The sequence below is a fragment of the Mirounga leonina genome, unplaced genomic scaffold (genome assembly GCF_011800145.1).
Source record: "Mirounga leonina isolate KUSES-001 unplaced genomic scaffold, KU_Mleo_1.0 Mir_151, whole genome shotgun sequence".
Taxonomy (NCBI): domain Eukaryota; kingdom Metazoa; phylum Chordata; class Mammalia; order Carnivora; family Phocidae; genus Mirounga; species Mirounga leonina.
The window spans coordinates 84,220,441-84,232,646 of NW_023270377.1; the positions used below are offsets into that span (position 1 = coordinate 84,220,441).

Sequence of the window (12,206 nt, forward strand, 5' to 3'; positions counted from 1 at the left end):
GGATCACACTCCAAGGTAACTTTGAAATGAAAGTTATTGCATCAGCAGAAAAACCTGGAGATAGAGCTACGAGATGGCTTAAGTGAAGCTCACATTCATCACTGGAGAAATGATGCACTCGCACTTAAATGTCATCTAGAAACACTCAAGTCCTTTGCAGACCCCCTAAGATGGAAAGGCATTCACCACGAGATAAACTTGTGTTTTCTTTCGTTATTAAGATACACTCAAAAGAATTGCCTGTCACATACTAGTCAGTACAATTGACACTGGAAACTGGTTGTAGAACTTGCAAGCTAGAGAGTTTCAAGCATTTGAAGGGTTCTCATTCAGGTGTCAAGTATCTGTCAAAAACTATTTGTTGATTTTTATTGACAAAAAGTTTAATTTCCATTAATAAGAGAGTTCGTTATGGGAGGGAACTGTCTGAGTGTAACTAAATTGAGAGTGCAAATGGGACTCTACTATTCTTCTGTCTGCCTAAAACTTACACAACTGTTAAAGAAGTCCAGACCCACACCTGGGTTATATAAAGGACTGGTCATATGTAGTGCATAACTACTGGTGACCACAAGTGACTCAGAAGATACTTTAGGCTCTGACTGTGAAGATTTGCTCATAATATAGAAGAAAGTGGTATATCTTTGTAGAGACAAACTATTTGGATAATCTATTTTAAGACAACAAAATAAAAATTTATGTACATAGTCTTTACTATAGTTATGGTAGATTGAATTGTTGCTCCCAATTCTTTCTTATCATAGAATTATACGTTCTACACATATGCCCTTTTCCAAGTGACTTCACAGTGCACCCTACTAGGGGAGGCAGGGTACTCTCCCCAACATGCTGAATTTAGGCTTGGCTGTCACTTGCTTTAAACAATGAAGTTGGGTGGAAGTGACAGTGTACCTATTCTAAGCTGAGGCTCTAACAGGCATTGCGTATGCCCTCCACATGAACTGCACTCACCAGGAGAATACCGTGGGCTGGGTAACCTGCATTCCAAGGAACATATGGAGATACATGAAGTAGACCTGAACCCAGCTGTCAGCCTGGAACCCAGAGCTGGGAAGCTGGAATTGAGTCTTGTACAAGTGAATTACAGCAACTCACAGGCTCATGAGAGAAAAATAAAGGCTTGTTTTCTCAAGTCACTGAATTTTGGGGTGGTTTTTTAATGCAGCATTATTATAGCAATAGCTGACTAATAGAGTAGTATTTCTTTCCTCTCCCTAAAAGTGTTTTGAAATTGATGGTGCATCTAACAACTCATAGCATTGTAGGATCAAGGAAATTCACTAATTATACAGTTAATCATTTAATTAGAATTATAGGAAGTGGTACAAAAAGGATGCAAAGAACACAAAACACAGAGACCTAATCTGAGAGTCAGGAAATGTTTCTCTGAGGAAGTGACATTGAAGCTGAGCTCTAGCCTTTGGCTAAGCAATGTTGGGGGCAGGGAGAGAAGCATTCCAAATGAAGGGAACAATCTTTGCAAAGTCCCTAAGGTAAGAAAGAGAAGCTCACTTCTTACGGAGAAGTTTCTGGAAAGCAGAGGAAATAGGAAAGTGCCAAGAGAATGGTGGTTGGTGAGGTTTACTACAGTATTATGGGCTGAATTATAGCTCTCCTAAACTTCATCTATTGAAGTCCTACCACCTAGTACCTCAGAATGTGACTGTATTTGGAGATACGGTGTTTAAACTAAAATAAGGTTATTGAGGTGGGCCCTATAACAGTCTGACTGGTGTCTGTATAAGAAGAGAAGACTAAAACACAGACACAGACACACACAAAGGGGAAATCATGTGAAGACCTGGGAGAAGACAACCATCTATAAGACAACAAGAGAGGCCCCAGAAATCAACTCTATCCATACCTTGATCTTGGACTTCTAGCCTCCAAAGACTCCAGAATTGTGAGAAGGTAAGTTTCTGTTAACTAAGCCAGCTAGTCTGGCACTTTGTTATGGCAGTTTGTCTTAGTACATTCAGGCTGCTCTAACAAAAATACCATACACTGGGTGGCTAATCAAAAACAGAAATTTATTCTTTATACTTTATACACCATATTAAGGATTTAAAAATTTTTTTTATCTAAAGATCAATAGAAAGTTATTGATAGTTTTAAGCAGGAAAGTAAATTTTTCAGATTGGTTTTAAAAAGTTTTCTCTGGCTGTAGTATAAATAATGGATTGGAGGGGAGGAGAATTAGGAGGTTGTCACAGGGGAAGATGGTGGTGGCTTACACTAAAGCTGGGGCAGTTGAGGTGGAGACAAGTGGATTAGTTCAGGACATGTTCAGTAGAGGAATCAAGGGGGCTTTGTGGCTGGTTAGACAATGAAGGAGGAGAGGTCAGAATGGCTTTCTGGTTTGTGAAATTGAGATGGGAAACCCTGGCAGAGATCCAGATTTGTGAGGAAGCCCACCAGAATGGTTTGTGGCAAATTGAGATGCCTATGGGATGTCAAGAAGAGAATTCCAGTTACAGGATTATTATGGTGTAGATACCCTAAAAATTCTCCAACTACAAATACTAAAATTCTAGATACAATAAAATAAATGCTCTTCAATCCATAGTTTAGGTCACAAGAAAATAAGAAACATCACCAGGGACCAAAAGGAAGAGAAAACTCACAGCTCATGTGATAATGACACGAACTAGCTGGGGTAGTCTAGGGTGATGGTTATGTCTCAGAACCATCACCCTAGCCTAGGAGCTTTCATTTTCATACTCAGAGATACACAGAAAACAAGGCCTTGGAAATTCTGAGGGCGTTGGGGGGCGGGAGGGATGTTGAAACTGAAACTTAACAAAAATCCAGGATCATTTAAGGGCTACCCTTTCAGTAAAATGGTAGACAGGAAATAATCTGCAAACTAGCACAAAGAGAAAACAAGGAAGTAAGCTATCTAGCCTTGGGTGCAAGGTGGAAAATAAGCCTTCCCAGAGAATTTGTAAACACAGACATGTCATGTGATTTATATGATTGAACACCAATCAAGTGAGCTTGGTGTTCAAACTGCATGGCTTCTAAGACTCCAGGTTGAGATGTCAATGTATTCCCAGCAGAAGCAAACTGAGAACAAATCTAGTGCTATACAACCTTATCTCAGGCCATATGTGATGTCTCCAGCTGAAGCTGATCAAAGATGAGCTCACCATTCAAAATTCCAAAACATACAAGGTAACAATCCACCTTGAGAGATTTAGAAAAGAGAAAAAGCAGGAGAATTATACTCCCAGGAACTACAAAACTATCAGATAATAATAGGTAATAATAACCAGAGAGACTGTAACACATATGGATTTAAAATGTCTAAAGCATTAGAGAAAGAAAAATAAAAGCATTAAAAACAAGATACATACAGATTTGATAAAGAACCAATTAGAAATTCTAGAAATGTAAAATATTGCCCTCAAAGTTAAATGCAATCAGTGGTTTTAAGGGCATATTAGATACAGTTTATGTGGAATTCATGAACTTGGAAGTAAATCTGAGGTTGTAAAGAAAATAGATCTGAGGTTATACATATATTTGTATATATAATTTACACACACACACATGCACACACACAAATATATACACAAAGGGAGGTTTGAATGAAAAAAATCCCTTGTAGTAGAAATTTCATAAGGATTTAATAAAGGGAATAGGACAAACCTCAACCTTTTAATGCAGATTATCTACAAAGGAATGCTAAAGAGATTGACAACAAACTTCTCAGTTGCAACATAATAAGCAAAATAAAATAATGTCTGCAAAATGTTGAGAGAAAATAGGTGTCAATCAACAATTCTATATTTATGTACATTTCATACTCTATACCTATGTCATTCAAGAATGCGGTCAAAAGCAAATACTTCTTTCCAGATAAATAGTGAGAAATCTTATGACTTACAGAACTTTGCTGAAAGAACCAAGTCAGAATGGTCTTCATAGAAAGAAGTTGAATCCAAACAAGAATGAGATGTAAGAAGCAATTGTGACAAGATAAAATGGTAAGTACATAATAAGTCTAAATAAGCATTTTCTGGATAAAATAATAGAAGTAACCATTTGGGGCATAAAAGCAAGATGAAACATCTCTTGACTTTGCAGTAAGTACTTCTGAGGGGAGGAGAGCTACACTGGGTAATTTAACTATGTAAGTAAAATTTTATTTCTTAAGTTAGATACTGGACAGAGGTTATGATTCTATAACTCTTCATTTCTTTTTATGTATATGAATGTGTCATAAGAAATTTAGAAATCAATAAATTATCTTCTTTTTGTAAAAAGCAAAGTAGCTATGAAAGTCTGAAAAACAATAAGACAAGTGGAGAATAAGCAGATTTTAAGTGTCATTACATTTTTGCATTAGTTAAAAAGAGGGTAAACATATTCATTAACCTTAGACCTTACAAAGTGAGAGTAAAAGAATGGAAATAAAATATATTTCCAAACAAGAAGAAATGTTAAAAGATAACAAACTCAATTGACCCAAAAGAGAGCAAGAAAGAAGGAAAACAGAATGATAGTTAAAACATAAAAATAAAAATAAATAAAAGCACAAAATGTAATGGTGGAAATAAATCCAAAGAGAGAAGACATTACAATAAATACAAACAACTTAAAGTTGCTCAGCTAAAAACAGATATTAAAAGATTGAATTTGTATTTTAAACACTTAGGTAAATAGTTTCTACTGAAATGCATTCAAACCTTAAGGATATAAAAAGTTTGAAAGTGAAGTTCTATGAAAAGAAACACAAGACAAATATCAACTAAAAAACAAAAACAAAAACAAAAATTGGTGCTGCTGTATTAATATCAGAAAAACAGACTTTAAGACAAAAATCATTACTGAAACATTGTTAGGAATAACTAATTGTGGCCAGCTCATGATGATAAAATGAATAAGTCACCTGGATGATGTACTTCTTCTGAACTTATATTCATCAAATAGCATACACTCTAAATACATGAAGTAAAAACTGATCATATTTTAGGGGGAAAAAAGGACAAACATACAATCACAGTGAAAATATTTTTAAGGCTCTTACCTTGGTGAGTGGCAAATCAAGGAAACAAAAATCTTAGTAAAGATATATAGAATCTGGACAAGTTACAAGCCTGCTATGATCGATATATATTGAACCTTGAACCCAAAAGTTTGAGAATATGAATTTTTTGAGGCAAACTTGAAGCATTCACCAAACTGATGACTCACTGGGTCTCAAAGAAGTCTCAAAAAAAATACAAGAACTGATCTAAATAAGATTAATGTAGAAATTAGAAAATAGAGTTGAATACAATGTCATTAAATTAGAACTCAACAACAAAAATCCATTTGAAAATGCAAAATACACATAAACTAATTTATGACTTGAAGAACTGAAGGATAATACAAGTATTACATGGTAAACATTGAGTGATACTTCTTCCACTTCTTGAATAATTCAGTCTTAATGCTATTAAGGGGGACAGAGCAGGTAGGTGGAGATGCAGTGGCTCAGAGGAGGCTATCAGAGCCCAAGAAGGATGAGGAGAATATCCACCAAGAATGGCAGGCATTCTGGCATGAGAATCAGCCTGCACCCAGTGAGAAAGTGTCCACACAGAAGAAATCAGAGCCCAAGCAGGAAAAGGAGGGCATCTGTGTGGGGAAGGGTGTAGAAGTGTGAATAGGAGATTGGTTGCATAAAGTGAGGTTGATCACATAAGTAAATATCTGAAGAAGAATGGAGGCTAGGCTTCTCATTAATAAAGAATGTAGTTACATATATGGAAAGGCAAAAAACTGGAGTAAACATGTGAACTTGGAAGTGTCAGCATGAACTCATGGTTTTCAATATGTATAGATAGATAGAAATAAATTTAGATGTAAATATATGGTATAGGCATACATATACTGCCTGGTTCTGTCTTCTGTTAGGGCCTGGAAGCAGCGACACTCTGATAACAATGAGCACATACAGCACACAGATCTTGGCTTCTAAATACCATTGTCCCGTAAAAGGAAATAGGACTTCCTAGTGAAATGGCTGATTCTGGGGCTGGAGAGAGGAAAGGTGTAAGAAGAACCTGGACCTTGTGCCAGAAACCAATGAAGTGGTTAAAAAAAAAATGATGGGGACATATGAAAACGCCCTAGAAGCCAGCTTAAAGGGGCTCCTACTGACCCCATTGGCCATAATTTGAGTATCAAAATTAATATAGATAGTAATATGATAATAGCTTATAGAATTTACAATATTAAGTAAAACAGGAAGCCATGAGACCATACCAACATTAATGAATAAATTTAAGTTTTATGAAAACGGGATATCTATATAATTTCAAAGTACCTCCCCACAAAAAGGGAGGGAAGTAACTTATGCTGGAAAAGCCTAGAAGACTTCACTTTTGTGATGGTCGAAAGAGGTCAAAGAAAACATCAGTTATTGAAATCATGCATGAACTGGTGTGATGATTTGAGAGGAACTCAGTCTTGCTTCTATGACACTGTGACCTGAATCTAATCATGAGGAAACATCGGACAAACTTAAACCAAAGGAAATTCTGCAAAATAACTAGATTTATCTTCAAAAGCATGAGAGTCATAAAAATCCAGGGCAGAGTGAGGAATATTCCAGACTGGAGGAGACCAAAGAGACATGACAACTTAATGTAGCCTGTGATTCTCAACTGGATCTTTTGGTAACAAAAGATATTATTGCATCAGTTGATGACTCCGGAATGTGGTCTGTTGAGTAAAGGGCAGGAGTGTATCAAAGTTCATCTTCTGCTTTTACTGGTTGTGTTGCAGTTAAGTAGGAAGATGTTCTCATTTGTAGAAAACATATTCAAGTGTTTGGGGCTTACAGAACAGCAGGTTAGCAACTTAGAAGTATTCAGAAAAAAATGACTTATTTGTACTCTGTGTCTAGATTTCTTTGCAAATTTTTGACTGATGTGTGGAAGTGTTGAGTCACTATATTATACACCTGAAACTAGTACAGCGCTGCATGTTAACTAACTGGAATTAAAATAGAAACTTAAAAAAACCCCCAAATTTAAAGAAAACAACCACTAGCAAACAAAAAAAAAATCTATGATGTAGAGTAAGTAGTGCTTAGAGGTAAGTGGACAGTCTTCACAATTTATAATTCAAAAGAAGAAAGATTAAAAATAGCAAATTAACTATTCCATTCAATACACTAGGAAAAAAAAAACAAAACAAAACAGCCAACTGAACTCTAAAAAAATCCAGAGAAAAGGGAAGTAAAAAGTCAAACAACAAAATGAACCCATTAGAAGACAAAGAAGTAAGAGAGAGGGTACATAGTGGCCCTTCTCCACCTTGGGGCAGCAGCTAGGACTTTCTTCCTTACTTGCTTAGGAAATGTATTCTCTTGCAGAATGAGAGAGGAAGAGGCAATTCTTAAATATTAATTTTGAAATCCTGAGTACTTGTATATCAAGCATGAAGGCCCTAAAGATCTCAAAGCATGACACTAATATCACAAGCCAACGATTTGGGAAAAATAGATGAAAAGCCAGTGTTTTTCACCTCATATTAAATAAAGACCCCATAGATAGGTTGAAGAAGGGAAGAAAAGGAGAAAACAGTCAGAAGGGAAACACAGAGTTTATATATTGGTGGTGCTTCTGTGAAGGGACTTTGGTCTAACCCTCCCACACCTAAGCTTGGAGAAATGCCCATGGTTAAAGGAATCTGGGAGCAGAGAGCTACCTGATCCTGTGTCTTGAGGGAACCCAAAGAGGCCTCACAGATTCCCCAGTGCCCACCATAACATAGGAGCAGCAGAAGACAGATGGCTGTGTGGGTGTTCGGGTAACCAGTCAGAGACAGCCTCTGCGTTCTGGACATCCCAATGAGTCTCTGGAAGAGCCACATGGTTTCTTTAGGCCTAAAAGACAGGATGTTTAGCCTAAGAGGTCAGGATTAGAGAAGAGTTACACAAGTGAATGAAGTCCAGATAGGGTGGTGGCATCTTGGAGACTTGCATGGACTCACACTGGAGAATCAGGATTGTTAACATATCTCTCAGTGAATATCATCATGAATGGATGACTCTCATCTGAGCACCCCATTTCTTTGTAAACTATCCGGAACATAGTCCCCAAAATATCTCAATGGCTCTTTTATAGGTTATTGGATAGGTGGATTCATGGATGCATGGATGCATGGACAGATGGGTAGATGCCTAGATAATAAAAGGTCAGTCCCTAAATTTCATCACTCTACAAACCCCTGTGTTATCAGACTCTATGCCATGAAGAATGCCACCAAGCGAGTAGCTAAATCACCCTCATTCACTCACGCCCATCCTCCTCCTTCTTTCCAAGATCAGCAGCAACTGCGAGTAGGAGAGGAACAGACTCTTAATCATTTTCATCCGAAGCCAAAAGAGCCCCAAGGTCAGTAGAAAAATCAAGTGGCTTTGCAAAACAGCACATTAGAAAAAAAACTATCATTGGGAGTTACAGACACTGAAAAGTACTAAAAAAAAAAAAAAAAAAAAAAAGATTTCTTCCAAGTTTGCTGAAAAAAACAAAGGGCATGTGAATTATTTTCACCTTGTTTGGAATCTTCACTTTTTATCTTGGGCCTTACTACATGTTTATTTGTATATTTAGAGAGATCTTAGCAGGAGCAAATTTGTTATTCTAAAGCAGTCTGCAGATGTACACTCACACAGCATAACCAAATCACAATTTTATGCAGGATTTTTTTCTTAGATTTTGCAGTTCTTAAAGGAAAATGTGGAAGCAGTGGTTTGTCACAACTTCTATCAGAGAAGTCCGAGGGAATGGAGGACAACATGGTGATCAAACTTGGCAGTCCCCACATACGGCGTGATTATGTTGTAATACTGTTTGATGCAGTCGTATGTTTGATCAGTTTCAAGAGATGAATATCACCTCACTTCAAACAATATGATCCAGTCTCATTGTATGGAATTACATCTGCTGTCAATCAGCATATGGCATAACCCTTAAAGTGCCATCTTTGGGGAATGTCATAAAAATGATCGCAACACTTGCATTAATTAGTAAGTTTTTACATGAAAACCAAGCATAACCTGTTAAGACAATTTATCTGCTGTATCTCTGTTCATTTTTGTTATCATAAGAATATGTATATAACCCATACATGCATATGCTCAGCTGATTAGCTCAACTTATTAGAGCAGCCGTGCTGATAACAAAGATATCATAAGAACAAGCCCCTTACTTCTGTGTGGATCAGTAAGCTATTGTTTCTATATTTTGTTTTATGGTCCCCAAATATACCCCTCCCTTGAACCAACTGCCCTATCAAAGTGAGGGGTGGGTGCAAAGTAAGGGTAAACATTAAATTACCCCTAGGTCTATGTTCTTGACAAAACAAACTCAAAATTTCCACTTGCCAAATGGTAAATAAATGGTATATGGATATGTTTGATATGGTAAATACAGATTAAGAGTCTTTTGAATGTCATTAATTTCATTTTGTTGCTGTTAATGGTTAGATACAGCATTTTAAGGCAATAAGAGTTATGATCTTTTTTACATTGGCTATGGAATGTTTTCCCTCTTGCTTGAGGTTGTGTTTCTTTGTTATCAATTATTGTCTTTGTCTTAGGTTTTGCTCCATCATCACCCAGTAATACCTGTTGTTTCGATTTTTCCCAATGTATACATAATTGGAGCCATTATTGCTTTGACATGGTACATACTAATTTGACCTGGGACTTAACACACTTTCTCAAGGCAGCTAATACGTCCAGATTCAACTGTATTGTGTGTGTGTGTGTGTGTTTAAAGAATTTATTTATTTGAGAGAGAAAGAGAAGAGAGCGAGAGAGAGGGAGAGAGAGCACGAGCAGGGGGGAAGGGTAGAAGGAGACGGAGAAACAGACACCCCGCTGAGCAGGGAGCCCAGCATGGGGCTCGATCCCAGGATCCTGAGATCATGACCCGAGCCAAAGGGAGACGCTCAACCAACAGAGCCACCCAGACGCCCCTCAACCGTGTTTATTGACAGTGTGTATATCACTGGGGTATTGTGCACCTTTTCCCAAGGAATCCCTCTCCTCTCCATGTTTCCTGGCATTCTCCTTCCTACTTTCCCCCAGGCTCCTCTACTGCCATTAACTGAGAAATCACTTGTGGTGGATAGCCTTCAAGATGGCTTCCAACGATCCCTGCCTCTCCGTATTCACAGCACTGTCTAATCCTCTCCCCTTGAGTATGGGTTGAACCTCGTGACTTGCTATTAGTGATAGAATATGGATGTCACTTCTATGATTAGGTTATAAAAGACTTCTGTCATAGTGACTTCCTTGCTGGCTTTGATGAACCATGCTTCCATGTTGGAGAGCACCATATGGCAAGGAACTGAGGGTAACCTCTGGCCAACAGCCAGCAAGGAACTGAGACTCTCATTCCAATAGCCAGTGAGGAACTGAGTCCAGCCAATTAGTAAAAGTGAGCTTGGAAGTGGATCCTGCCTCAGCTGACCCTCGATGTGACTGTCGCACCAGATAACATCTATACTGCAAGACCCTGATGCAAAAGACTCTGCTAGGTTGGACACAGACTCCAAGCCCACAGAAACTGTGAAATAGTAAATGTGTGGGGTTTTAAACCACTAAACTTTGCATTTATTTGTTACATAGCAATAGACAGCTGACACAACTACTATCTCTTAGTGAACATAGTAGGTAGCTCACTACACTCCTTTTATAATGAGTAGTCAAATAGTGGGGCTGGAAATCTTTACATTTTTTCTTCAAAATATAGACAGTTTCATATCCAGGGGCAGGTTACATGGAAGTGCTGACCAAGTCCATAAAGAGACAGATGACATCTTTAGGACCTTCCCACAAAGATCCTGCCGTTCTTCACGGGCAAGAGATATAGACCAGTGTTTACTCTTTGAGATAAGATTATAAAAGTGCAATTTCTTTTTCCATGACAAGATTTGGCACATAAACAGACTGGGACTATGGAAATATAAAATGGTTTTTATTCATGTCGCTGGTGGTATATTCTTAGACACATCTCTTTGTTTCACAGATTCTTTCTTCCAACAGCACATCATGTCAGCAGCTTCTTGAGGGTGTGGTGGACAATCCCACTGGAGCCTTCAAAACCGTTACAGGTAGGTTGTCTTATTATTACTAGTAGCAAGATGACTTGAAGAATGCATCCTAAAACAGGGTCTATACTTTGTGAACTGTTTTATTTACTTAATTATCCACATGAATAGAGCGGAATGGTGATGAAAAGTAATTATAGTGGTCAATAATCAAAAGCTTTTTATTTTAAGATTTAACACATAGATTTGATCTTTCCTAAGTGCATTTAACGTAATTTTGAGATCTTATTTCCTTGATTCGTATCTCCTGCAAAGACACACTCCAGTAAGGTGTTGGATAGGAGAGGGAAGTCAATTTGGTACTGAACATGTTCCATGGGTGGGCCATGTGTGATTTATCAAATAACTGATTTATTTAAATGCTCCCTAGTAGTCTAAGATTTAAAACAACAGTAAGGAACAAAGAAAACAATGAGATTATTTTCCTTATTAGATTAACAAAGATTTTTTAAATGAATTCTATCCAGGCTAATTTATAGGGAAAATGGCTTATACATAGTTGGTGGGGGTATAAACTGACACAACCTTTTTAGAGAATAATTCTACCAAAATACTTCAACGTTTTAAGCCCATTTCATGTCTTAGAATGTATGCCAAGAAAATAAATCTGAACTTGAAATCTGAAAAATATTAAAAGATATTTATTGAAATGTTCTTTATAAGAATAAAAAATTTAATGCAACCAAAATATCTGTCAAAAGAGCTAAATACATTATCAGATATATAAAATATAAGCTACCTTAGGCAGTTAAAGAGAGACACTTGTATTATGGAGAGGTACCAGCAATATATTGTTAAAATTTTAAAGTTAGCCATTTAACAAAATATACATATATTTTGGTTCCAGTTTTGTTTTAAAAAATGTCAACCTTCAATGTGCATGGATGAACAACATATACTAAATCATTAAAACTGGTTTTCTTTAATAGAGGAATTATTGTGAGATATTTGAACACTTTCCAGTGAACATACATTATTTATTAGTGAGAAAAGACAGCTATTTTCACTTTGAAAAATTCTAGATATTAATTTTTGCTTTTTCTCCTTTGGTCACTGAAAAAAATTCA

The 12,206-nt window shown here is 36.9% G+C and overlaps 1 long non-coding RNA gene across 1 annotated transcript in view; it reads left to right on the plus strand.

Annotated features, from left to right (window-relative positions):
* Nucleotides 1-11,539, plus strand: part of LOC118012481 — a 20,292-nt gene extending 8,753 nt beyond the window's left edge. The window contains exons 3-5 of the long non-coding RNA XR_004679723.1: nt 2-1,932; nt 3,913-4,010; nt 11,058-11,539. This is a non-coding gene — a long non-coding RNA (uncharacterized LOC118012481). The remainder of the gene's footprint in view (nt 1; nt 1,933-3,912; nt 4,011-11,057) is intronic.
* Nucleotides 11,540-12,206: the final 667 nt, after the last annotated feature.